This window comes from Mus pahari, chromosome 10, assembly GCF_900095145.1.
Source record: "Mus pahari chromosome 10, PAHARI_EIJ_v1.1, whole genome shotgun sequence".
Lineage (NCBI taxonomy): Eukaryota > Metazoa > Chordata > Mammalia > Rodentia > Muridae > Mus > Mus pahari.
In genome coordinates, this window is record NC_034599.1 from 114,203,417 (window position 1) to 114,229,401 (window position 25,985).

The 25,985-nt window shown below is 51.2% G+C and overlaps 1 protein-coding gene across 4 annotated transcripts in view; it reads left to right on the forward strand.

The window, feature by feature from the left end:
* Nucleotides 1-25,985, forward strand: part of Trak1 (trafficking kinesin protein 1) — a 165,659-nt gene that overhangs the window by 60,060 nt on the left and 79,614 nt on the right. For 2 of the 4 annotated variants that reach the window (XM_029543445.1, XM_021206357.2), the window contains exon 2: nt 3,844-4,141. The gene's annotated coding sequence lies outside the window, so the exon portion shown is untranslated. Of the gene's footprint in view, nt 1-3,843; nt 4,142-23,544; nt 23,842-25,985 lie in introns of those variants that run through there. The other 2 variants (XM_029543447.1, XM_029543446.1) reach the window with 2 other exon arrangements.

Sequence of the window (25,985 nt, forward strand, 5' to 3'; positions counted from 1 at the left end):
CTGGTGTATACTCCTCCCCCTGGTGTGCACTCCTCCCCCTGGTGTGCACTCCTCCCCCTGGTGTATACTCTAGGCCTGCTCCCATCCCCGTTGTTATCTTTCTGGCACCCCTTTGTCTGCCAAAATGGCCAGGCTGCAGAACCTCTCACTCCTCTGCTGACTGGGGTCCCTTCTTCCCCTGGCTTCCCAGGCTGCAGCCAGTCAACCGCACAGCCCACAGTGTGCTGCCTTCACCCATGAGCAGGCTTTTGAAAAGCCCGTTTGTTTCCTCTATCTGGAAGAAAGCCCTGGCTTTGTGTGTGCCAAGCTTTGCTGGGGCCACAGCCATCCAGGATCCTCTCCCGAGCCTGTTTGAGTGAGGGGAAGCTGGGAGACCACTCAGTGGCAGGAAACAGCTTCACACTGCTTCCCTCTGCTGACTCTGTGTGGCCCCTTGAGCTTTATTTCCTTACCTCTCTCTAAGTGGGGTTGCTAAACATTCAGCTGAGAGGAGTTGGCCACACAGGAAGGTTAGTGACGGTGGGCAGCTCCCCGTGCTCCCTGCCAGCCTCAGAAGGGCCAGTAGTGGCACAGTTGTGTAACTCTGTGCTGCCGTAGAGAGCAGTTTGAAATGTAATTTTAGGGACATACAAGGCTCACTTTCTTGGGCAGTCTGAGTAATTTTGAGGTTAGTGACCGGCATATGAATTTGCTGTATGCAGAACACAGGGTTGACATGCCTTGGTCACAGTTGTGTTATCATCTGCTACATGGTCTCAGTCTCGGGTGTGGGCAGAGGAGGGCTGGGCTCAGCCACCTGCGAGGATCCAGCCCGAGTCTCAGCAGCCCGGAAGTTTATCTTCCTCTTCCTGTCTCCACAGATGGTGCCTGGAGCTGTTGGAGAGTGTGCACTATGCAGCTTCTGACCAGTTTTCTGCTTTGCGTGTGTGTATGTGTGTGTGTGTGTGTGTGTGTGAGCATGTGTTCATGTGTGAGCATGTGTTCATGTGTGAGCTACCCATCCCTGCCTCCTTGGCACCAGGATTACAGGCTCCACCACCCAACTCTCCTTAGATGAGTGCTGGCCACAGAAACTCAGACCCTCTGAACCCACTGGGCTACTTCCCCAGCCTCTGCACTCTTCTGGTGTACCATCCTGGCTGTTTGCTTATTTTTGCTTCTAGAGTTCGTAGACATCTTGAGTCGTTGGCAGAAAGCACAGTTTGAGTAGAAATGCTGACGTTTCCGCAAACTCACACCCTGGGCTGGGCTATTTCCTTTTCCCCTGCATCCCCCGGTCTTTCCAGGCCTGGGACTCTATTCAAGTCAGAAACTAGATGGGGGAGTCACATGGATCATTGAGTGACTGAGTGAGCCTCATTCCTTAGGAGGTTAAGGTTAAGGTTAAAGTTAAGATTAAGGTTAAAGTTAAGGTTAAGGCTGCTCTTGCAGAGGACCCAGGTTTGATTCTCAGCACTCACATAGCTGCTCACCGATTCCTATAACTCCAGTTCTGTGGGATCCAACTCCTTCTGGCCTCCTTGGGCACTGATCACCCTGCAGAGAGACATGTGGCAAAACCCACATCTTTAAACATCTTTTTGAAACACCGTACTCCTTTTTTTGTTTGTTTTTTTGTTTTTTTGTTTTTTGTTTTTTTTTCGAGACAGGGTCTCTCTGTATAGCCCTGGCTGTCCTGGAACTCACTTTGTAGACCAGGCTGGCCTCGAACTCAGAAATCCGCCTGCCTCTGCCTCCCGAGTGCTGGGATTAAAGGCGTGTGCCACCATGCCTGGCCTTTTTTTTTTTTTTTTTTTTTTTAAATTTTGGTATTTTGTTCCATTTAATCTCACCTTCATGGTTTTTGGATTTTTTTTCTTTGTTTGTTTTTCTAGAACTCTTCAGAACTAACCTGGTGATGGATCATTTCAGGTTAACACGGGTTCCCAGAGTGGGCGCTTAGCCTTTCCTTCTCCCACTCCTGTGAAGATGTATACAGACGTGTGTCACTTGTTAAGGCTGTTCCTGGCCAGTCAGTGTCCAGACCAGAGTCAGAACACAGCCGGCTCGGGGGAAGCCATTACTCGCTCAAGACTGTCAGGGTGGCGCCAGCGTCCCTAAGCCTCACCCAAAGAATTCCCAACCTAAAACACCGAGCATGGCTGGCAACCAGTGGAGGACTTCCCGCATGCCGACTTCAAAGCCTAATACCCAGAATGCTTTGTGCCTTCTCACCAGGCTGCTTCTCCACTTCTCTGTGCATCTCTGCTGACCAGGTGTGATGGTCCAGTTGGGTTCCATGTGTCATCCTACAGAAGCACCCACGTTCCAGGCCTCTCTTGCTTCTGTTTCTTCAGCGTGTAGAACCTCCTGCCTCTTCCCATGTCATACTTTCTGTCCATTTAAATTCTTCCTGTTTATGTGTGTGCACCTGTGTCAGTTGTGCCCATGCGTGTGAGGTTTCTGTGGAAGCCACGTCCGATCCCCTGGAGCTGTGAGTATCCTGACACGGGTGCTAGAAAGAGCTTAGGACCTCTGCAAGAGCAGTAGTTGCTCTTAACTGCTGAGTCCTCTCTCTGGTACCAAAGACTTATTTTAGATTTATTTGTGAATGTGCATCTGTGCACATGTTTGTGGGTGCCCATGGAGGCCAGAAAAAAAGACACCAGAACACCTAGGGCTGGAGTGATGTGATAGATGCCTGTGACCTACCCAGCATGAGTTCCGAGAAGAGCGGTACACACTCTTAAGGGCTAAGCCACATTTCCACTCTCTTTGAACTTCTGTGCATATGTATACTCTGTGTGTATGTGCATGCATGTGCATGTGCAAGAGGTTAAGGGACACCTTGGATGTCAGACCTCACCGTCTACTGTGTTTGTGGAGGACCCGTTTGTTGCTCTCTGTTCACTAGGCTATCTGGCACGTGAGCCTCTTCCACCTTCCATCTTGCTGTAGAAATGCTGGATTACAGACATGAACTACTGTGCCTGGCTTTGACATGGGTGCTGGGAATTTGAACTCAGGTCCTCGAGTGGCGAGCACTTTATCCACTGAGCAGACACTGTGGCCGTGTGTGTGTGTGTGTGTGTGTGTGTGTGTGTGTGTGTGTAGGTGAGTGGGGAGCAGAGGACCCTTACTGAATAAAAGGATAACTTCTCAGGGGCTAGCACTGTCCTGAGAGGTAACATGTAGGGTTGCTGTTGAAATGGAATGACTCTTCCTGTAGCACATCCGCGGTATAGTCAGATTTCAGTGGAAGTTTGAGTTGCCCAGTGGGACTGATGTTGCTGTAGCCCGCTTAATCTTTCCAGGGCTCTAACTCATTGTCTTTGACTCTCCCCCCAGGAACCTGTGAATGGGCCTGATGTGTTTTGTTTTTGCTTTTTAAATAAGGTCTTACCTTACCAGGTTCTCAAAGGAGTTCACTCCTATCTCACTGTAGCTTAAAGTGGGCGCCGACCTTAAAGTTCTTTGTGGACTTGTGTCTAGCAGAGTTCAATGGTGTCATTTGTAACTGAATGTACAGATGACCATATCACCTCGCATGGCACAGCAGTGTGTCAGTTTGCATCTTCCTCAGAGCGTACACTCGCGCTCTTCCCACTGCGACTTGCTCCATGCCCGCCCTGGCTTCTTCCTTTGAGGATGGCCATTGCCCTTTTAGCTGAGGCCCCTTTGTTAATGTCTTAGTACAAGCCAAGGCCGATTTCCGTGTTGGGACTGAGGCCCGGTTAACTGGAGAACCATCTCTGCAGTGTTGTGACGAGACCCTAATCTCCCCTGCCTTGACCTTAAAGCTTTTGTCTGGATGTCTCCACAGACCCCTCATGATGGTGTCCTTCTCTCTGGGTTGTTCCACAGGTCCTCTGTGAGCCGCCCCTTCCGGTACACTGACTCTCCCAGGGGCCATCTGCCCGACTGCCCCTGACTCCGGCAGCGGGGACCCCCCATGGCAGTGGGCACCTCCCCTTGAAACCTGCCAAGCTGGACGCCACAGCCCTGCACGACGACACCTCGGCCAGCTCCGCGCCCATCTCTGAGGCTTGCAGCCATGAGGTCCTCGCCTGCGGCCCGGGCATCCCTGAAGAGTACTATGTGAGCGAGGCTGTGGAAGATGCTCCCAGCTACAGAGAGCACCGGGATGCCTGCACCATCACTGGTATGCTGACCTTACCCTGCTGGGGATGGGGAAGGGGGCTTCAGCCATCAGGACCAGACTGGGAGAGGTATGCAGCCGTGGGAGAAGGCCTGGGAGTGTATTCATTTCATGTTGCCATGGCAGCCTACTGGCTAAAGCAGCTTATGGGGAAGGTGGGTCTATTTTGACTCACAGTTTAGGGTGCAGTCTGTCATGGTTGGGGAAAAGTTAGTGCAGGATTGTGAGCTTGCTGGCCTTGCTGCATCCACAGTTGTCAAGGAGACAAACGAGTTACACAGTCTAGAACCCATGGGATAGCACAGCCCACACTCAAGGTTGGTTTTTCCACCTGAGTTAACATAGTTGAGAAACTTCCCGGCAGACATGTCCAGAGGTTTGTCTCCTAAATGGTTCTCAAGCCTGTCTGGGTGACAGTGTGAACCATCACAGGGTGGATGCAGTCACCACAGTATATGAATCCAAGATCAGGAACCTTCCATTCAGAACCTGCTTCATCGGTGTCATTCTGTGGCTTGGGTCAGCGTGACACAGAATTGTCACAGAGGCTGAAGACAGTAGCCCTGGGCCCCAGGCAGCAGGCATGGCCACCGTGGGTGTTCAGTGTAGTTTGGTTCTCTCTTGGGTTGTATTTGTCCAGACTGGCATGGGCGTCATGGAAGTGACATGCAGTGTCAGTTTTAGATGCAGGAAGGGCTCCACACACTATGTTCACAGAAAGGGCTCCAATGCTGTGTGTGCCTCAGCAAGCTATCATATTACACTTTGTCCACACACATGCAGGACACTTTGTCTACACACATCAGAATACTTTGCTGCACACACAAACAGAACACTTTGTTGCACACATCAGGACACTGTGCCCAACCATAAGCAGGACACTTTGCTGAACACACACAAACAGGACACTTTGTTGCACACATCAGGACACTTTGCCTGTGCATGATGGCTTCTAGAAGCTTCTTTTTGTTCTGGGTTACCCGTAGAGTTACACACAGGATACCTTGTGCATTAGGAGTTGCCTGGTTCCTGAGGGGCACAGAAACAGCTGTGGTTCCTTGCTGTGCCAGTGTGCTTTGTTCTTGTTTGGGCCTGTACACCCCTCTCTCCTGCTCCCTCTAGTGTACTACCTTTGCTGCCCCTGAACCCTCCCCTGTACCCTTGATACCTCCCCTGTGCCCCGGATCCCTCCCCTGTGCCCCCGATCCCTCCCTGTACCCTGATCCCTCCCCTGTACCTCTGATCCCTCCCCTGTGCCCCTGATCCCTCCCCTGTACCCCTGATCCCTCCCCTGTGCCCCTGGTCCCTCACCCTTGTCTATATTACTCGAGGGCACAGTGTCAGAAACACCCACATATGACACAATCCATCTTTCTTCTCAGTGCAGGAACATGTTGGGAACTCCTCCTTGGGAGAATCCCAGTGGGCCCTGCAGGCCCATGTTCTTGTCTCTACTGGGCAGCTCAGTTTACTCCAGTTCCTGCAAGAGCTGATGCTTGACTATGGAAGGGGGGAGTGGCTTCACTCCATTCAGCCTCTGGAGGTTCCTTCTTACAGAGGCCTCTAAAAGTCTCTAATAGGACCCCTAGGCCTCTCAGGCCCATCTCCTTTATATGTCCCCTTTGGGCACATGGGCCTCTTTGAGGGGACTCCTTTTGAGTCCTTGAACATAGTGGGGAGTGTCTTCTGGCTCTGAGCCCTGAGTTAGAGGGAATGATGTCTGCTTTTGAGCCCTGAATTGGAGTATCATCCATGTCAGAGTCTCGAGTAGGGAGGCATCATCCAGGAAACTAAGCTGGCTGGGAAGACAGAGGACCATGAAGAAGTTGGCTGCACATGGATGCAGGACAAGCAGGGCACACAGAGGGTGTTAAGCATCATCCGCTCCATATGGAGGGGACGAGGGGAGGAAGGCCAGAATACTCCAAACACCGGATCTGGGATTCCAGCTCTGACTGCCAGTGACATCTTGGGAACCTCAGCCTGTCCAACCAGTTTCTGTTCTCAGATCATGACAACTGAGGGCAAGGGAATGGCAGTGTAGTGTCTGGAGCATCCAGTCCCGTGGGATGCGGAATACCAGGCTTTTGGTTAGGATGCCCCAGGGGACACCAGAGAGCCACAGTTCATGTCCACGATGCCTAGCAGCCTCAGACACAGCTTTGCCAACTCAGGCAACAGTGTGGTTCATTTGAAGAGCTGGGTATTCAACCCCCCTGCAACCCCTCCCAGCCAAAGAAAGTCCTATCAGGAGGTCAGTGCAACAAAGACATAAAATGCAAACGCGTTCTCTGGAGACCTTGAATATGCCTGGGAGCTCTTTGTGGATTCTGAGGGCTCTGCCAAGCTAAGCCCTGGGACGCCACCTGGCACTGTGCCTCCACCCTCACTTCCCAGGGAGTCCTGAGAAGAACAGTGGCTTTCTGTTCTACGCTACAGTTTAGACAAAACTAGCTGCCCATCAGAAAGGCTTCTCTCCCTGCCTTCCCATCCCCACCCGCCCCACCCTAGAGAGGTGTCGTGTTGTGGGTGCGCCTTTTTTTTTCTGTTTGGGGTGGTTTCATAAGATGAGGTGATAGGGCTCCCGGTTGCCGGAGTTACGTAACCCACTGTGCGTCCCGGGCAGCGTGGGGATCTTCAGCTCTGCCCCAACAAGCAAGCTTGGGAAAACTGCTGAGGAAGGCTCAGAGCTGTGGCCAAGTTTGCATGGAGGACCGCTCTCTCTCCAAGTCCTCTTTGGAGTTTGTGTTTGCCCATGGCATTGGCGATTCAGCTCAGGCAGCCCTCCAGGGCCCAGTCTCTGCCAGGACTCGGCCACACACTGGCTGGGACAGACTCATGTGGTGAGTGCTTTCATGGGAATGTCTGTCCGCTGTAAGTTTACTTTGTGGTGTGGTCAGAAGGGAGGGAAGAGCAGAGAGGGTCGTGGTGGCTTCAGCCTTGCTCTGAGCTGTGGGTCGGGTTGCTGGTTGGTGAGGAATCACCGTGTTGAATGATGGGCAGGTGGGATGGAGGGGAGCTGGACGCTAACTCTCCTTTACTGGGTTCAGGGGAGACCAGCAATAGCCAGGTGTAAGATGTAGGTCAGATTTTTGCTGGCCTTGGTAGAGTCTGCCTCTAAAACCCCTATTTCCAGTTCAGTACTATCTGCTGCCCCCTGTTCCTTCCCTCCTTCCTCTTCCTCCCCCCTCTTCTTCCTCCTCTTCCTCTTTTTTTTTTCAATATAGATGACTGTGCTTTCTAGATAAGTGAGCTACACCCGAGCCCACCCTCCCCATTTTTTAGCCTTTTTATTTTGTGGTTTTTGCTCACTGACTTGTTCAGGATAATCTTGAACTCACTCTGTAGGTCAGGCAGGCCTTGAATTTTCAATGCCCCTGCCTCCGCCTCTGCCTCTGCATTTAATCAGTCAGTGCCCAGGCTGGTGTATGTCAGCAAGGGATTTTCAGATGTGAGAGCAGAACTGCTCAACATCCCCACCCTCCCCCACATTCTTGTGTCCTTTGCCCAAAGCTTGGCCCTGTGATTGTGGTCCCCACACCCCTGACGAGAGCTTTGTCGGCCTGCTCTGGCTTGTTGCTTGCTGCAGGCTTCTGAGTTCTTCTGAGTGGATCGGATTCAAGTCTGACAGTGGGATGACCCACCTAGTTTCCTGTCTATACTCCAAAGCCTACTGAGTTCCAGAGTGGCCTCTTCCTGTCCCCTACTAACAAATTCAGGCTTGCAGACTTTTAAGTCTTTTTACTAAGCTGATGACTCCAAACCTGCAGTCTTAACTGATGAAGGTGCTTGGAGTCCCCGGATGTTCAGGACCAAGTACTTGATGCCGTATCTGTTAATTTCTGGGGTTTCTCAGTGACCTGGTCCTGCACAAAGCCCAGAGGTGAATATGGGCGTATGTGAGCCACTGTAAACCTTGGAAAACAAGCAAGAAATTCTCAGGGAATGGAAGCTCCTGGCATTTGCCCTGTCTGAGGGAGACCATGCTTGGGTTGGGAGACGGCTCAGCCCAGCAAGTACCAGGGCACGAGTTCGAGCCCTAGACCCACATGTTGAAGCCAGGTTTGCTGGTGCATGCTTATTTTCTCAGCACTGGGGAGGCAGACAGGAACATCCCTGGGCTTGTTGGCCCATATAGATGAATCGGTGAGCCCCAGGCCAATGAGAGGCCCTCTCTCAAACACAAGGATGGAGAGCAACTGAGGAAAGACACAGGGCGACTTCTGGCCATCATGGGAACATATACATACATGCATGTTTACAGAAACACACATACATGAACACCTTAAAGCAAAACAACCCAAACTCCAGCTCCCACCTCACCCCGCCCTCGCCCCGAAGTGGCCACATGAGGAATTTGTCCCTTATCACTAACACTTAATCACCAAATGTGGCATCTTAGCCTCCTCAGGCTTGCTTAAATAAAACATGTGGCCTTCTCGAACATTTCATTCATTTAGCTTGAAGTATGGTTTAGTAATTCTAGGAATTTATTTTTAATACTTCCCTTTGAAAAGTTATAATCTAAATGATATTTACTTGGCCATGAAAGAAACAGGGAGGAATGCATCTCTCCTGGATACAGTGGGAAGCTGCAGCTTAGACTAAATCTGGGGGATTCCTAGGATTTTCAAAGTCCTATGTTAGGATCAATTCCTGCCCCTTCCCTCTGGATCTCCCTGACCTAACGGTGGAGATCCTGCAGGTGGACGGACAGAAATACTTCTGTGAGTCTCTTTCTGATTTCTAGAGCTGAAGTCTGATCTTTGCAGACAGAGCACGCCTGTTCCAGGGCCGCCGGCTCCTGTTCTGTCCCTCTCCCTTGCACGGCAGGTAGGACACTTGCTACACGGGGTTTCTAACATAAAGAAGAATTTTTAAACTTAAATTGTATATTTTTATTTTTGTATTTGTCAGAGAACTTGTGGGAGTCGATTCTCTTCCCTGTGTGGGTGCCAGGGATTGAACTCGGGCTGTCAGGCTTGGCGGCAGACACCTTTGTTCTCTGAGTGCCTCTAGCTGATCCATAAATCAGATTCTTGACCTATAACTGTGACTGTAGTTCCCAGGTGCTTGGTGTATTTTTAAATCTTCCTCCTGGTTTGTTTTCCTCAGAAACAGGCTTTTAATGTAGTCAGTGGCTCTCGTGAGCATGTCACTTGTTATAGCCTTCACCCAACCCCAAGCTGTTCGTTCGGGAGGCAAGCAAGCCATAAATGATAATGGAGGAGCATTTAATTGAGAGACAGGCCTGGCCTTCAGCCCTGGCACCTGGTTCTCCCTACTCAGCAGGGGTGTGCCTGGGAGAGAAGGAGGGGAGGTGCAGGGTACACCAGGCCACAGGAGCAAGACTAGGTAGACACTCAGTGTTTCTGTTGGCACCCCAAAAGCCATGAGATTCCTTCACACACCCAGGGGGCCCGTGGGCAACTGTGATGCTGTGTTCCTGGTGATGGGTGTTCCAAGGAAGGGGTCACTGAAGCCTCTCAGAAGCTCACAATCATCACATGGTATGGCAACCTTTGGCCATGCTTTCCATTCTACAGATGGAAAAACTGAGGCAGAGGGAGGTTAAATGAAGCAGACATCGATTTCTGTGGAGCAGGCTCCCATCTGGGCAGTCTGGTCTGCCTATGGGTCTGCTTTTTATCCACTGTCCAAGTTTTGTGCACCGAGACCCACAAGGAAAAGTCATGTTGCATAGTGACTCATGAATCCCAGGACCACCCTAGCCAGTCACTGGCACTTCCTGGGACATGTTTTGTCCCAGGTAAAGAGCGCAAGCCGTGATTCACCAGGCTGTTCCTCACTTCCTTGTGGTTGAAAACATTCGGCCCTTCTGCAGCATTCTTGTCTGTCTTCACAGAAATGGACACCCACTGCTTCCACTATAGCCAGTCCAACGTTCTGAAGCTCTCTGTGAGGTGCCTCACATAAAAAAGTGTGCAGCAGAAAAAGGACTCACCGTCGAGTGCGTTCCCACTGCCGCAGAGTGACCCGCTAGTCCAGTGGTTCTCAACCTGTGGGTCTCCACCCCTTTGGCAACCCTCTATCTCCAAAAAATGTTTACACTAGGATTCATAACAGTAGCAAAGTTGTAGTTATGAAGTAGCAATGAAAATAATTTTGTGGGTGGAAGGTCATCACAATGTAAGGAACTGTATTAAAGGATCGCAGCATCAGGAAGTTTGAGAACCCCTGCTTTAGCTCTCCTCTCAAGATATCTCAGTGCTCTCTCTCTCTCTCTTTTTAATTAATTAATTTATTTATTATATGTAAGTACACTGTAGCTGTCTTCAGACACTCCAGAAGAGGGTGTCAGATCTTGTTATGGATGGTTGTGAACCACCATGTGGTTGCTGGGATTTGAACTCCGGACCTTTGGAAGAGCAGTTGGGTGCTCTTACCCACTGAGCCATCTCACCAGCCCAGTGCACTCTCTCTTGTTACTCTCTGTTACTTTGTAGCCTGTGTCAGTAGCCACCAATGACATCATTAATTCCCTCTCCATAGGCTGCTAAGCTTTGCAGATCTGTTCTCCAGGACTGGGAAGATATGTGTGTCCACTTAGCAATGTCTCTAATGTGAGAGGGATTGCCTGGAGTCGGACTTGAGTTTTGGTACTCTGCCGGAGGTGTTGTATGAACATGTATTGTTCACATCATTATCAGTTCTGTTTGTAGGTCATACAGTGGGTAACTTCCGTTTTTCATGAGATACCTTTAAAGTCCCCTTCTTTTCTTTACCTTCTGTAAGACTGCTGAAGGGATTAAGCGAGTGCATACATAAGGCACAGTATCCTTAGAAAGGCTTAGTATGCAGTCAGCGCTCACTTATTATATGCTTCTTTATCCTTAAGGCCTCATGATTAACCAAGTTCACTCTGTCGCCTGCTACAGCCTTCTGTCTAATTTGTCTGCCTGCCTCTTGACTTTCTGTCATTTGTCTACCTGTCAATTTGTCTGGCTTGGAGAAAAACCCTGGTGGCTGCTGCTAGTCTGGAGGGAAGCCGAGGAAGGTAGAGGGAAGGAAGGGGCCTGGCTGGCAGAGCAGGTTCACTGTTAGCCCTGCAGCCAGGCCCCATATACCGACCCCTCCTCAGTTCCTGTCCCCCATGGTGACACCGGCCCCTGATCCTTTGAATTCTCACTTGCAGATGTAGCTGGCCTTTGTCCTTCGTCAGCACACCTGTGACACTGAGAAAAGTGTTAACCCCCGCCCAACAGCCACCCCTCTCTCTTACGGTGATACATTGTTCTTCCCGGAGGCTGCTGCTCTTCTATGGGTCCTGCTGGGAGCAGCTGCGCTGACTGCTGTTCCCAGAGAGTTTGGGAGGGGCTGGGGCGGGGCTAGGGCGGGGCTGGACAGAAGCTTCCTAAGCTGTTCAGGGAGCAAGATTTCCCCAGTGCCGCTCCCTCCTTTCCCTTCCTTCTCTCCCTTCTGTTCTCCTTGGCATCCATCGGGTAAACTCTGGCAAACTCTTCTGGGCAGCCCCGCCTTTTAAAGGAGTATGTGGACTGATCTTTCTTCTCAGTGATTTTTTTTTTTAAAAAAGATTTATTTATTTATTATATGTAAGTACACTGTAGCTGTCTTCAGACACTCCAGAAGAGGGCGTCAGATCTTGTTACGGATGGTTATGAGCCACCATGTGGTTGCTGGGATTTGAACTCCGGACCTTCGGAAGAGCAGTCGGGTGCTCTTACCCACTGAGCCATCTCACCAGCCCCTTCTCAGTGATTTTTAAGGGTTCTGTGAGCTCTTCATCTGATGTATGCGTGGACACCAGCTGACTGTCCTTCGGGGGCTGTCATGCATTATCTCGGCTCCTGCTGTGGCAGGTGTTCCCAAGGGAGGGGCTGCACAGCTTTGTGATGAGCTAGGACCTAGTGCTTAAGGCTGGCTAAACTGCACTGTTTATAGTGGTGGCTGTGGCCCTCCCATCCACCCTAAACCAGTGCCTACTTACCAGCCTGTTCCCCCATCTCTAAAGCAGTCATGGGTCATGATGGTGACATCCTTGGGGTTCCCTTGGCATCTGTTAAATGCCTGTCCCTGTGCTGATGTGTAAAGTTGTGATGTGTCATGTGGTCAACAGTAGTGAAGGTTTCCTGTCTGGCCCAGCTCAGCGGCAAGCCTCTCCAGCTCACTGCACTTCACTGCCTGTTGGTCTTGACTGGAAAGCTCAGCAGGGAGGGAGGGACAGAGCCTCCTTACCACAGGTGCCAGATGCTCCTTTCATAAACGCAGCGGTGACCACCAGGCTTCTTATTTTGGCCTTGAGACTTCACAGTCTCAAACAGATGGGGTTGCAGGCCGGACAGGGTTGTGAGCTGTCTCCCTGAGAGCAGCAGCAGCAGCTGCCTTCTCCTCCCCCACCCCCTCCTCCTTCCCCACCTCCACCCCCACTGTTTAGGAGAGACCCTGGGCAGCTCTCATTTCAAGCTCTTCTCCCTGCTCTTCTCCACCATCCCCAAGCTCCTCCTCCCCTCCCCTCCTTCCTGTCTCTGTTCATCCTCTTCCTCCCCGAATCCTTCCATTTACCCCATCTCCTCCTCCTCGGCCTCCTTTAGAAAAATGAGTGCAGGCCACAGCATCCCAGGACTCAGCCCCATTTTCAAGGAAGCCTGGGGACTCTTGAGTTCATTCACTGAGAACTGCTCTCAGTTCTGTTTGTTGTTGTTGTTACTATTATTGTTGTTATGAAAATGCCTCCATCAGATTAGCCTGTGGACAAGTCTGTGGGCATTTTCATGATTAATGATTGCCGAGGGAGGGCCCAACCCACGACTATGGTGTCACCCCTGGGCAGGTGATTCTGGATTGTATAAGAAAGCAAACTGTGGGTTTGACTGCTCTTCCAGAGGATGTGGGTTCAACTCCAAGCACCCCACATGGCAGCTCACAGTGGTCTCAACTCCAGTTCCAGGGGATCTGACACCCACTTCTGTCCTCTGTGGGCGTATACCCATACACATAAACTAAAAACAAGAGAAAAGAAAGGAAACTGACCAAGCCGTGGCCAGCAAGCCAGGAGCAGTGCCCTCCGCAGCCTCTGCTTCATCTCCCGCCTCCAGGTTCCTGCTCTCAGTTCCCTCTATGATGGATGGTGCCATGACTGCACCATGGGCTGCACTTGGAAGCCATGCAAACCCTCCTCTCCTGCAAGCTGCCTTTGGTCAGGGTTTTATCGCAGCAGCTGGGGAAGCAAATTAAAACAGGTTTTCTCCAGACTTTCGGGTTTTCGCCCACTGAGAGCTCTGCGGATACCCAAGGGTGAATGCGACCCCAGGACCCATTGCAAACTGAGGCTGAGCAGGCTGTCTGATCCTTGGTCTGGATGTGGAATCCTGGGAGAAACAGAGGGGAGGCTGGAGACACAGGCTTATGATCAGACAAGGGCATGAAGGTTCAGATTTCAGGACTGGTCAGTGTGTGGCTGGCAGAGGCCATGTGATCCCACTGCAGCTAAGGAGAGCCAGGAACTGGGAGGTAGGGATTGTGTGGTGGCCACTGCCTGCATGACTGACTGGACTCGGTAGAACACATTACCTGTACTTGTGCATGGGTAGAGGAGCTGGACGGGGATGGATAGGCATGGGGAGCCTGGGATCTGGGTCTATGAGATGGTTTGAGTCTCTAGCAAGTAAGACCTTCTGTGGGCCGGTGGAACTGAGATGCGGGAGGAATGCAGATCCTGAGGGAGCCGCCCAGACCCACGCCCTGACTCTCACCTCCGGCCTGACTGACCCAGGTGTTTCCATAAAAACCCAAGACAGACTAAGCTCGCAGAGGCAGGGGAAGTGGGCTCTATTTCTAAGGCTTTATGGAGTTCTGGGGATGGAGCTCAGGGCTGTGTAGTCTTCAAGTGAGCCACCCCACCCCTCAGCCCAGGGTCCATTTCTAAGGACAAGGAGAGGTCCCTGTGGGTAGGATCCTTCCTGCACCCCCCCTCCCCCAGAAGCATGAGCCTGAAAGGCAGCCAATGCCAGGGCTGTTGCCCCTTGTGTGCATCTGTTCTGGTTTGAATTCCACGGCTCAGCATGACCTTAACCGCTGTTAGCATATGAACTGAGGACACGAGCCCTCCGAAGGATGGTTGAGGAGGTTTTTATTGTAGATTTGACGGAGAGTAGAGCTGTAGGCATCTGGAATTGTCTAGAACAGGGGAGAAAGTAGTGAACATGGCCAGCAGATTGGACTTGGGCATGGGTGGGCTAGGGGCTAGGGGCTGGAGGGAGGAAGAGAGGATCAAGAAGATATCGGGCCAGGCATGGTGGCGCACGCCTTTAATCCCAGCACTCGGGAGGCAGAGGCAGGCGGATTTCTGAGTTCGAGGCCAGCCTGGTCTACAGAGTGAGTTCCAGGACAGCCAGGGCTATACAGAGAAACCCTGTCTCAAAAAAAATCAGAAAAAAAAAAAAAGAAAAGAAAAGAAAAAGAAGAAGATATCGGGCAAGACAGAGAGCAAGAGAGGAAGAGAAACAGAACCAAGAACCCAATGGCCAATGACAAGCTGTGGAAGGGAAAACCATGAGCTGGAGAAATTTAGGCACGAGGGCAGAGTGAGACGAGCTGAGAGGAGCCTGACAGTAAGCAGGCAGATTTTCTTTGCTCTTCGGTGTTTGTGCACATAGAAGAACAAGTGTAGCAATCCTGGAAGTTTTCTGGGCTCACGTCCTCCCCAGGCCTGTGATTGGCAGTCAGACTGAGGGAGGATCCTGTGAGGCTGGGAGTGTGGTGTTGCAGCGCCACCTAGTGGACGTGTGGAGCACCACAGCAGCAGCCGTATTCCCCACACCCTGTTTTTCCATCTCCCAGCAGGGGTCTGTTGTGAGGCGGTTATTGTAGTTGTGTAGACTTCCGGGAAATCTTCTTTATTCATCTCTTCTTGGCTTTCCTCCCTGGCCATTCTGAGCGCTGGAGACCATCCCGGGAGATTGGCCCTGTAGTGGAGGGTGTGACCAGAGTCAAGTAACCTCATGTTCCTTGCCTGCGTTCCCTGGGACAGACCTTATCTATTGGTGCTCCACTCTGTGTCTCTCAACTGCTGGGTGTTGCTGCTGAGATGCTAAACGATGCCTCCCAGACTCAGAGGCTCACATGGTGCATCAGCTTGGGGTCTGTTTGCTCAGGACGCATGGAGTCACGGAGGCACATGGTTCACCTGAGCCATGTAAGGTGTGCTGGGCAGAGCTGAGGCTTCACTGAGCCTCACCCACAGTAATGCACAGTAGGGGTAGGGAATGGAGGGAGCTTGCGAACAAACACACAGCTGCTGGTTCCAGCAGGTTCTGTGGTAAGATCCTCTGATGACTGGCAAACAGGTGACCGTCCCCGAGGTCAGACACCTCCAAGCCCTTTATTTCTCTCAGCTCTGCTGGGCCAGAGGAGCTGGGAGAGAAGAAGAGGGCACAGCTCCAATGGCTTTGAGAGGGCCAGCTGTTAGTGTTGGAATTCCCACGTAGGTACAGTTTATGTCCAGACACGCCATCTGTGGGATGTACAGTAGTGAGTAGATTTTAGTGTGCTTTGGGAATGAGCGGTTGCTTTCTCAGTGTTAGCGCATTTTTATCACCCCCCCCTCCCACCCCACACACAAAGAAGTCGCAGAGCCTTTAGCTATCCCCACAGCTGCCCTACAGGGTGGCTGCGTATTGATTATGTTTTCAGGGACCTCTGAGTTCCTCTCCATTGTTCTTAATGCTGGGTTGGCAGAGCCGAGGGCCGAGGGGTGCGTGCTTCATAGCTCACTGTACCTGAACAGTGAGGAGGAATTTTTTAAAGTGCCCTTTGGCTGGGAGCATGGCTTAGTCACTAATAGCGTGTTGCAGCAAGGACCCGAGTTTGATCTCCAGAACTCGAGAGCTGGACCTAGTGGTGTATACTTGTGATCTAGTGCTGGGGAAGCAGAGAGAGATAGTTCTCTGGTCAGCCAGCCTGCCTGCTTGGTGAGTTCTAGGTCAATGAGAGACTCTATCACAAAAGGCAGATGAGTCCTGAAGGATCATAGCTGATGGTGTCTGGCTCCACACACACGCACATATGTACACACAGGAAATATAATCCTAACCCTAACCCTAACCCTTCATAGCTTCCTGTTCTGCTTGGTAGCAGGTCTTTCTCCCGTATTCTATGTTTTAGGGTCGATTTGAAGCCTAGTTAAAGTAACGTGGACTGGGGTCACGGCAGCTCAGCCTGCTCTGTGGGCCTCCTGCCTTTAGGTGGTCATCGCTGTGCTATTGGGATGTTCTGCCAGGCATGTGACCTCACTTGCTGTTTTGAGAATACTGCCATTGTTCATTTGGGAGAGTTTCCTGTGTAGTAAATAGTGTAGATTAACAATAAAGCAGATGAAAACACTGGATGTTGGCGGCACCGCTGGGCTGTGGTCTCTCAGAGTTTCCTTCTGTTAATCAGATAGACAGCTTCAGATCTGGCCTTCGGCCCTTTATCTCACCCCTCGATCATGGCCGACCCGCACTGTCCCAGCCAGCTAACCCTGGGAGAAGAGGCTGGGACAGGGTTTGGGCCCGGACTCTGCCAGATGCTCAGGAAGTTGTTTGTTTTGTGACAGGGTCTTGTTTAGCCCAGGTTGGCCTCCAACTCTCCATGTAGCAGAGGATGGACCAGGCAGGCCTCCTGATCCTCCTCCCTCCACCACACCCACTGCATGCGGTGCTGGGGATTGAACCCAGGGCTTCCGGCATGTTAGGATGCTCTGCCAACTGAGCTGTGTCCTGTCCCTGCCCTGCCCAAGCTTCCTGACGAGCTTGGAGTCATGCCATGGCTATCAGGTCTGAATGATTCTGCACAGAACATGAGTGATTTGGAAACAGTAACCTTGACCTAAAGGCCCACATTATCCCAGTGAAGCCCAAGAGGAGGCTGGGGACGGCGAAGTGACTCACAAATGCTTGTCCCAATTTGTTCTGGGCTAGGGAAACACCAGTTCACATCTAATCACTTAATAGCTATAAGGAAAAGATGAAGTTTGTCTGTTTTGGACAACAGCTTCACCTGGTACCACTAATTTTTCTCTGAAGTAAAAGAACTTGAGGGTTGGGAGATGCCTGAGCAAAAAAAAAAAAAAAAAAAAAAAATCCAGGGTTGTTCTTCTCTGCCTGTAATCCTAGCACTTAGGACAGAGACAAGCAGACCCCCAGGGAAGCCTAACCTGTGGGAGCCAGAGAAAGGGGAGAGACTGACTCATAAAATAAGGGGAACAAGTGAGAAAGACACACAAGGTGGGTCTCTGGCCTCCATAGCCATGTGCACACATGTGCATGCGTGTGCACACACACACACAGCCTCTATAGCCATGTGCACACATGTGCACGCGTGCGTGCATGCACGCACACGCGCGCGCGCACGCGCGCACACACACACACACACACACACACACGCTCAGAAAGAGGCTTTGCAGAAAGAACTGGTAAGACCCTGATTCCTTAGGGTCCCAGGCTTCTCCTCTCCGTTGGTTTTACCATTTTAACTACGGCCACCACCCTTAACGTTATCACATTCATAAGGAAGGTCCAAAAGCTCAGGCCACCCCTGGCCAGCTAGTCTGTACCTACAGACCATCACTTCTGTGGTGGTGTCCGAATGTAAGCCTCATGGCCCATGCTTCGCTGTGGAGGTGGAGGTGGGTGGCTGAGAAGTCCTTGTGCCAGGCTCCAAGGCTTTTAGACAATGGTGTCCATCAGGCCACCTCCACCAGGAGTCAGAGCGTGACGCAAGCTTTCTACAGCAGTGTTTCTTCATCTTTCACACCTGTTCAAGAATGTAATGGTGCTTGCAAAGCATGCTGGGTAGAAGGTAGAGATCATTCATAGCTCGAGGCCATGCTGGACTCTGGCTGGCACCTTGTATTCTGGGCATAGTGTGGGAGAGTTCTGGAATCTGGAAGCACATATTTTATGAGGCGAAAGACAGCTAAGGGATGCGGCCTCTGTAATCTGAGGTGCCAGAAAGGACCTCGCCTTCAGAAGCCGAAGCACAGAGCACAACAGACCCTTTGTGTCTGAGGTGACTGTGGGGTTCCTGGGTGGAGACAGTCTCAGAATGTCCCCAGAGAGACTTTAACTGTGTGTAGGGGACTCTCAAAGACCCAGAGACCCTGGGATTTTGGACATAAGTAAGCTTTAGGGCCAGGAGCAGCATGGGTAGTAGTTATGACAGTGCCCTCTGGGGCCAGCCTCTGCTAGGAAGCAGGGTCTGTTGTCTCCCGCTGTGTGACCTGCCCCCACTTACTTAGCCCCTCTGTGTGCTGGTGTCACCGGGGACAGTAAGAATCTTGACTCTGAGGGCTGGAGACATGGCTTAGTGGCTGCCCTTCTAGAGGTCCTGGTTTCAGTTTCCAGTACCCACATGGTGGCTCACAGCCATGGTCCCAGGGGATCTGACTCCCTTTCCTGGTCTCCATGGGTACCAGGGAAACACATGGTACACAGACATATGTGCAGACAAAACAGAGGCAGGCAGATTTCTGAGTTCCAGAATAGCCAGGGCTACACAGAGAAACCCTGTCTCAAAACCCCCCACCCCCGCCAAAAGTTAAAGAATTTAGAGCTGTTGTGGATCCACGAGGCTCTAGTGTAAGCACAGTCAGTGGCCTGTAAATGCGTGTCATTCTGGCCTTTGAGCTTATTTTGGAAAGTATACTGGATCCCCTATTGAATCCCTTAAGGTCCAGTGAAACTCAGATGGTTTAAAGATAGAATGACTATAGAAACGAAGCTGTCGTTGTTCTGGAAGAAAATATTCCTGAGGTGGGACTATCAAGAATTCAAAGTCATCCTTGGCTGCATAGCTGGCTCCAGCAGGTTTGTCACATCTGGGTGACAGTGCTGAAGCTGGTGCCTTCTTTAGCGTGTACTTGACAGGGTTTCTCTGTATAGCCCTGGCTGTCCTGGAACTCACTTTGTAGACCAGGCTGGCCTGGAACTCAGAAATCCGCCTGCCTCTGCCTCCCGAGTGCTGGGATTAAAGGCGTGTAGTGTGTACTTTTTGCTACAAGCTGTAAGATCCATGCGGACCACAGCACCAGCCTCTCCCATGTTCCCTCGGATCCTTGGATGAAGGACACACACTTTGAGTCCGCCCTCTTGGCTCAACTGCTGGGCACTTCTGACCTCCCTCGGCTAGCGCTTCTTTCCCCATACTCTTAGCTCAGCACCTTTCAATCTGCCCTCAGCTTCAGTTGCTCAGTTACCTTTAGTCTCAGCTCAACACCCTGACCTTCTGCCCAGAGAAGCAGCCCACGGCCGCTCCACCCCAGATCTCACATGGCCGGTCACCTTTTCTCCCTCCAACCCTTCTTCCTTTGTAACTCCTCAGCTCTCCTGCAGGGACCCGGAAGTCCCGCCTCTTTCCTTCTGCCCGGTAATTGGCCCCTGGCATCTTTACTGATAGATCAAGAACCAATTGGGGAACAGGACCTTAGCATCCGCCCCACTCCCTACACCTTCCACAGTGGAAGTGTTACACAGGGAACTGGAAGGGAGGACTTGGGGTCCTTTGCTTCATGATTTTCTGTCTCGTGAAAGGGAGCGAGGGTGGGAAGGGTCTGGGTGGGCACAAATGCAGAATTCTAAATGTCTACTGTGAGTAAAGCCCTTGTTCTACATTACCACCATTGCCAGGATTGCGTACAGATAGAGGATTGATAGCGGGGTGGGTGACAAGCACACAGATGATAGATACTGTCCGTTGACTGACTAGTAGATGACAGACAGACAGATAATAAATATAGATATAGATGATGAACAAATAGACAATGGATAGATAGAGGGATGGACGGACAGATAAAAAGGTTGGCAACTCAAAGAATGATGGCACAGGCCTTTAATTCCAGCCCTCAGGAGGCAGAGGCAGGAGGATCTCTGTGAGTTCACGGAACTCGATCTACATAGCAAGTTCCAACCCAGCCAGGGCTTTATAGTAAGCCCTGTCTCAAAACAAACAAACATGGACACAGCCCGACTGACAGCTTTGTTGGGAAATGTGCTGGGAATCGTTGCTGCAGACCGTTGGCAGCCTTGCCTGGGCAGCAGCCTGAGCACCCTCTCTCCCTCAGGCCTCGCTCGCCCTTAAGACTGTGGGCTCGCAGATGGTCTTGTCCTTGACTGTGCTTTCTGGCAGGTGATTTCACACTGCAACCCAGCCCAGAAAGTAAAGCAGGAGGGACTGGACATGTTGCAGGCTTACAGAATGTCTTGTGCTTTTCCAAACCACTTAGCAAAGGGCTTCCACACCTCTGAGCCTGTTTCCTGAAGCTCGCCTGACCTAAGTGTCCCTGGCCTCCCAGGCACCTCCCCTCAGTGAGCATTCTTCTCACTGAGACAGGGTGCACTTCCTGTGTAGAACTTAAAAGCCTTCTGCCTCGGTTTCCCAAGTGCTGGAACCCCAGATGGTCACCACCATATCCAGCTACCAAAGCCATTAAAAATTACTACAAAGCTTCCCAAGGCCACTCCTAACCCTACATAATTAAACCAAAACACGTTAAAGGAAATGTCATCAGGTTTTTATAAGATCCTTTAGAACTTTAGTGTAGAACTTTTTATTGAGTGGTGTAATGGATTTAATGTGAAAGTCTACGTCCAACACATGGGGAAATACAGAAATACCTGGGGTTGGCCTGAAGCTCAGCCGGTTGCTTGCACGCAGAAATCAATGTCAAGTGCAAACCAAGTGCTGTGACCCATACCAACTGTTATCCCAGCAGGTGGGAGGTAGAGGCAGGAGTCCATGGTCATCTTTGGCTGCATTGAGAGTTCAAGACTAGTCTGGGCTACAGGAGACACTGTGGGAAAGGAAGGAAGGAAGGAAGGAAGGAAGGAAGGAAGGAAGGAAGGAAGGAAGGAAGGAAGGAAGAGCGAGCATGTCAAAAGTCCCTTTGTTTATAATAAGCCTTTTCCTCTTCGGCTATGGAGTTCCAGACTCCTCCCCAGTCCCTCGGCCTTCACAAGGTCTCCCGAGTCATCTTCTGCCTGCTGTACTCAGAGGTGAGCACCCTCACTTCTTTTAAGAAATAATTCATAAGCAGAGGTGAGTTCTTGTGAGTTCTGTGAGCCACTTAGGAAGATTAATTGAACCCACAGAGTGGACTGTGGGACTCCAGATGCATAGACCCTTGGCCAGAAAGAAATACGCATAAATGCAAGCATATTTATTGTATGTGTACACGTGTGCACCTGTGTGCCTGGCCTGTGAGCGGAGATCAGAGCATAACTTGGGGGGGGGGGCTTCTCCTTCCACAGTGTGGGTTTAGGGGTTAAAGTCAGGATTCCAGGTAAAAGCAAGTGCCTTTACCTCACTTTTTGCCTGGCCTGTGACAGCTCTCCCTCCTGTACCCGCTGGATAGTAGAAGACACATAACCTGTTTCAGGAGGGGCTCTACCCTCACCCCACGGACTGGCTCTGCCGGTCTCCACTGACCTCCTGACCTGTCCATGTTCCCACACGGCTGCCACACGAGGACATGGGGTTCCAGAAGGTAGCACCTCAGAGAAGGTGTGAGACCAGCACCAAGCTCGCCCTGTACGTAGCCTCGACTGTGTCTGTCATAAGCAGAAGTGAGTTCCTGGGGATCCTGTGAGCCACTTAGGCAGATGAATTGAACCCACCGAGTGGACTGTGGGAACCCAGATGCGTAGACCCTCGGTCAGAGGCACAGGTAGGATGCTGAGGCTTGCTGCTGGGAACTGAACTTGAGGGGTGCATTTTGGGGATCAAGCCTTGGTTGTGTGGGATCCGACACTGTCCCTAGGCAGTGGAGACCTGAACTATACCCAGGGTCCCCAGCAATACTAGCTGAGGCCTGGCTTACTTGCTTGTAGTGTGGGGAGAGACCCTAGGCTGGAAGGGGTTCCTGTGAGCCAGTGGGAGAGCGCCAGAGAGCAGGGTTTTTTTCAGTATCAGCAGGATCACCTTTAGTTTTGATTTTAGATTGTCTCGTAATTGGACAGAGCTAGGGTCCCTCGACAAAACCAGACCCAAACAGCCTGAGTTCATGTTTACCATGAGCCCACCTGTTTTGAATGTAGACTTCAGTGTAATAGACTTTTAGTGTATTACAGACTCATGTGCTGTCAAAACCTTTGTCATTTACCATTTCTCTTGCCAGTGTATATTCTTGAATGCCTAACATTATCTTCCTCCTGTTGTGTATGTGTATCTATGTGTGTTGTAGTGTGTATCTCATGTAGTGTATATCTGTGTGTGGTGTAGTGTGTATGTTGGCATGTATAGGCACACATATGTGTGGGTGCACTTGCACATGTGTGCACTTTCACGTAGAAGCCCAAGGCTGATGTTGGGAATCATCCTCTATTGATCTTTCACCTTAATTATTGGGGCAGGTCTCTCAATCAAACCAAGGGCTCACTGATGTGGCTAGTCTCACCTGTCTTCTTTTGCCCCTGAGCCTGGGGCCTCCCCACCCCTTGTTTGCCATTAGATTCTAGACATTGTATTTGCACATGTTAGTGGTTCATTATCGTCTTAAACAAGAACACTTTTCACAAGTTGTGCTAAAATACACATAACAGTTGTCAAAGAACACATTTAAAGCATATCTTCTGTACTGTTGAGCACCGGCTCCTTTAAATGGGCAGTTCTGGGACTTGAACTTAGTTAGCTTCATGTATGCTAGGCAAGCGCTCTACCAGTGAACTTTTGTACCGCTAGTGCATTTATATACTGCACACTCACCGCTGCCTGGTTCTGTACATTTTCACCCAAAGGAAGCAAGCTCTATTAATAGTCGATCTTCCTTAGCCCCTGGCAGTGCCCAGTCTCCTTTCTGTGGTGGCTCTGGAAAAAAAAAAAAAAAAGTCACGCCACTTGTGGTCTCCGTGGCTGGCTTCTTTCACATCCTCTGACTTCATGTCACTCATGTTGGCGTGCCTGTCAACTCTGCATTCTGTCTTTATGGCTGACTAGTGTTCCATTGTCCGGGTGTACTGTATCCATTTATCAGTAAGTCTGTCGACATCTGGGCTTTTCTGCCTTTTCGTCCTGTGAATAGCTCGCTGTGAGTATGTCCGTATGGTTCCCTCAGAACAGCCGTTTCCAGCCCTGCGAGCCAGCAGTAGAGATTGCTGCGGCATGTGGCAGTTCTCCTTTACTGAGGAGCTGAACGGTTTCTCAGGGCCACACCTGCGCTAGGCAGAGGGCAGCGTTTAGATGCCAGTGGAGCTTCAGGCTCTGTCTGGCTAACCTAGGGGAGTGGCTGTCTTCCCACTGCCTTTTCTGGTGGTGGTCACTCTCTTAAGGGTCTCACCCCTCAGTGTTCTTCACAACGTCTCCTCCACATACGTTTAACAATTTGGATGTTGTAAACACCCTCGCACCACCCATTACCTAGGGACAGGATTGCGTCCAGGGAGCTATATCGATAGCCGATTGCATCGATGTGTGGGCATTCCTGGGCGTGCTTGCCCACAGTAAGGCAGCCACAACGTCACCAGCATCAGACCATCTGCTATGGGCATTTTGGAGGCGTCTCGGGAGGTCCCTCCTCCTTCGCTTTGCCCTGTTCTTTGCTGCCCGCTGTGTTGCACAACAAGCCAGCTTGCCCACGTGAACCACGCCACATTCAGTTGCTCAAGGTTGCCCTTTAGCCTCACACTGGAAACCCTGTTTCTGTAACCGAGTAGGTGGACTGGCTGCCTCAGCATAGCTGCTTGTCAGGGGTATGTATCTTAGGAGCCTGTGTGAGGGCTTGTATGTGTGTGTGCATGTGTGTGTCGGGGTGGTGGGCATATCCGTACCCCTGAACTGATGCCACTGTTGCTTTTTTGGATACCGAGTTCTTCAGGTGCTTAAGGCTACAACCATTCTAGAGAGTCTCCAGCGCTGTCTGTTTCTCTGAAGCTTAGCTCTGTTGGCTTTTGCTCTCCAGTTTCCTGCATGCTTGTCTGTCTGCCCTGTGCTTTAGAGACCCTCTTTGGCTGCTGAGAGCATGGGGTACCTCAGTCACAGAGCCCTACCTTCTGTCTCGTGGCTGCTCAGCCCAAAGTTCACCCAGTACCCTGAGGCCTTGCTCTCTCCTTTCAGTCTATTGGCTTAGCCCATAACACACCCTCCCAAGTCTTCCACCCTCTGGGTGGTCCTTAGAGCCAGTACAGTGTATTCTGGTTGAGGCCAGCAGAGCCTTGCAGAACATCTTGGTTAGCAGGGTGTAGAAGCTGTTCAGACAGCGCAGGAGCCATGACCAACGCCCAACGCGCATGTGCCAGTTTCTGGCCGGCCATGCTCAATGCGCATGCTTGGCTCTGTGGTGTCACAGCCTCTCTGGCCCTGCTCGCCTTTATCCACTGACGTGTTTGAAACAGCAGATGGCTCTGCGAGTCTCCTGTAATCTGTGGAGTTATAGCATCTGTGCTAGAGAAGATTAAGTGCCCGTGGCTTCAGCCTGCAACACAGGCCCGTAATCCTGGGACCCAGGGACAGGAAGATGGTGTGCTACATAGTGCCAACACTTCACAACAGGCAAAAATAACTGTGACGGCGTTCCCCCGAGAAGCTTAGGCTAGTTCCCAACCATCTGGATCAGGAGAGAAGAGTGTTCTAAGTCGGCTGTCGGCTGTAGACGGCGGCCAAGAGTCTCATGCGGCTCCTGTGCTGCATGGCGTATGCGTGTCATTTGGGTCTGTACCCTTCAATCCTTATAATGTCCAGGAAGTGTCATGGTGTCCAGGTCTCTACAGAGAAGGTGAGGAGCCCTGCGCAGCTCTGACATGGTGTGGCCACTCACAGGTGCTGCCAAGAGTGACAGAGATGGTTGCTCCCTCCAATCAGCTCCTCTTGGGACTTGAACTGGGGTCAGGGTGGCTCAATTCATCACCTTACGGTCGAGGGGATACTTGGTGGCTGAGCAGTGGGTTGGGGAGGGCCTAGGAGGAAAGGTGAGGATGGGGGGAGCCGGCAGTCTGGCCCTGTTTGACAAGTGGCTCTCATTTGGGCCCTTGCTCGTCTCTGTTAATGTAGCCACAATGTATTCCCAAGGTCTGTAATGATAGGCCGGGTGGGAAATCCTAGCATACAGACTTGTTTAATGCGGCCTTTGGCTACTTAAAAACTTCTGAATTTGTCTAGCATGTAGAAATCAAGGGATTTGAGGGCTAGCGAGATGGCTCAGTGGGAAAAGGCACATGCCACCAAGAGGGGTGACATGAGCTTGGTCACCATGACCCATGTGGTGGGAGAGAACTGATTCCCACATAGGCACACCGTAACATCTCGGTCCCCAAATAAATAGATAAGTAAGTAAATAAATAAATGTGATTTTAAAGAAATCGGGGGATTTTGTGTAACAATTCAGATCCGAGTCTTAGCAGAAGTCAGAGGTGGAGGGCAGAGAAAGAAGGTCTGTCCCAGAAGGCTCCATAGGCCTGTGGCCCTGCCCGCATCTTCTCAGAGTTTGCTGGTCGGCAGAGAGTGCCTTCCTCATGCTTCTGTCCCACACACAGAGGAACTGAGTCCAGAGAGATAATGATGAGGTTTGGGTGGGGGTTAAAAGGCTCAGCGTGGGCAGGACGGGGCTGGGGCCCCTTTCTCCAGACCGTCTTGCCCACTTCTACAAAGTCACACGGGGCCATTTTCACGCAACTGAATAGTGTGCTTTGAGCATGCTCACCCTGTATCCCACGCCCCTCCCTCTCTGAGCCCTCCTACCTCCTTCCACTAGCTTCGTTCCCCTACAGTCTAGGGCCTAGACAGTTTTCCCTTTCATATCACCCGTGCCTCCCTGATTTTATGTATCTACAAAATCTAGGAGCTACAAATGGGAGAGAATGCACGGTGTTTGCCTCTCTGAGATCACCTTCATTTGCTT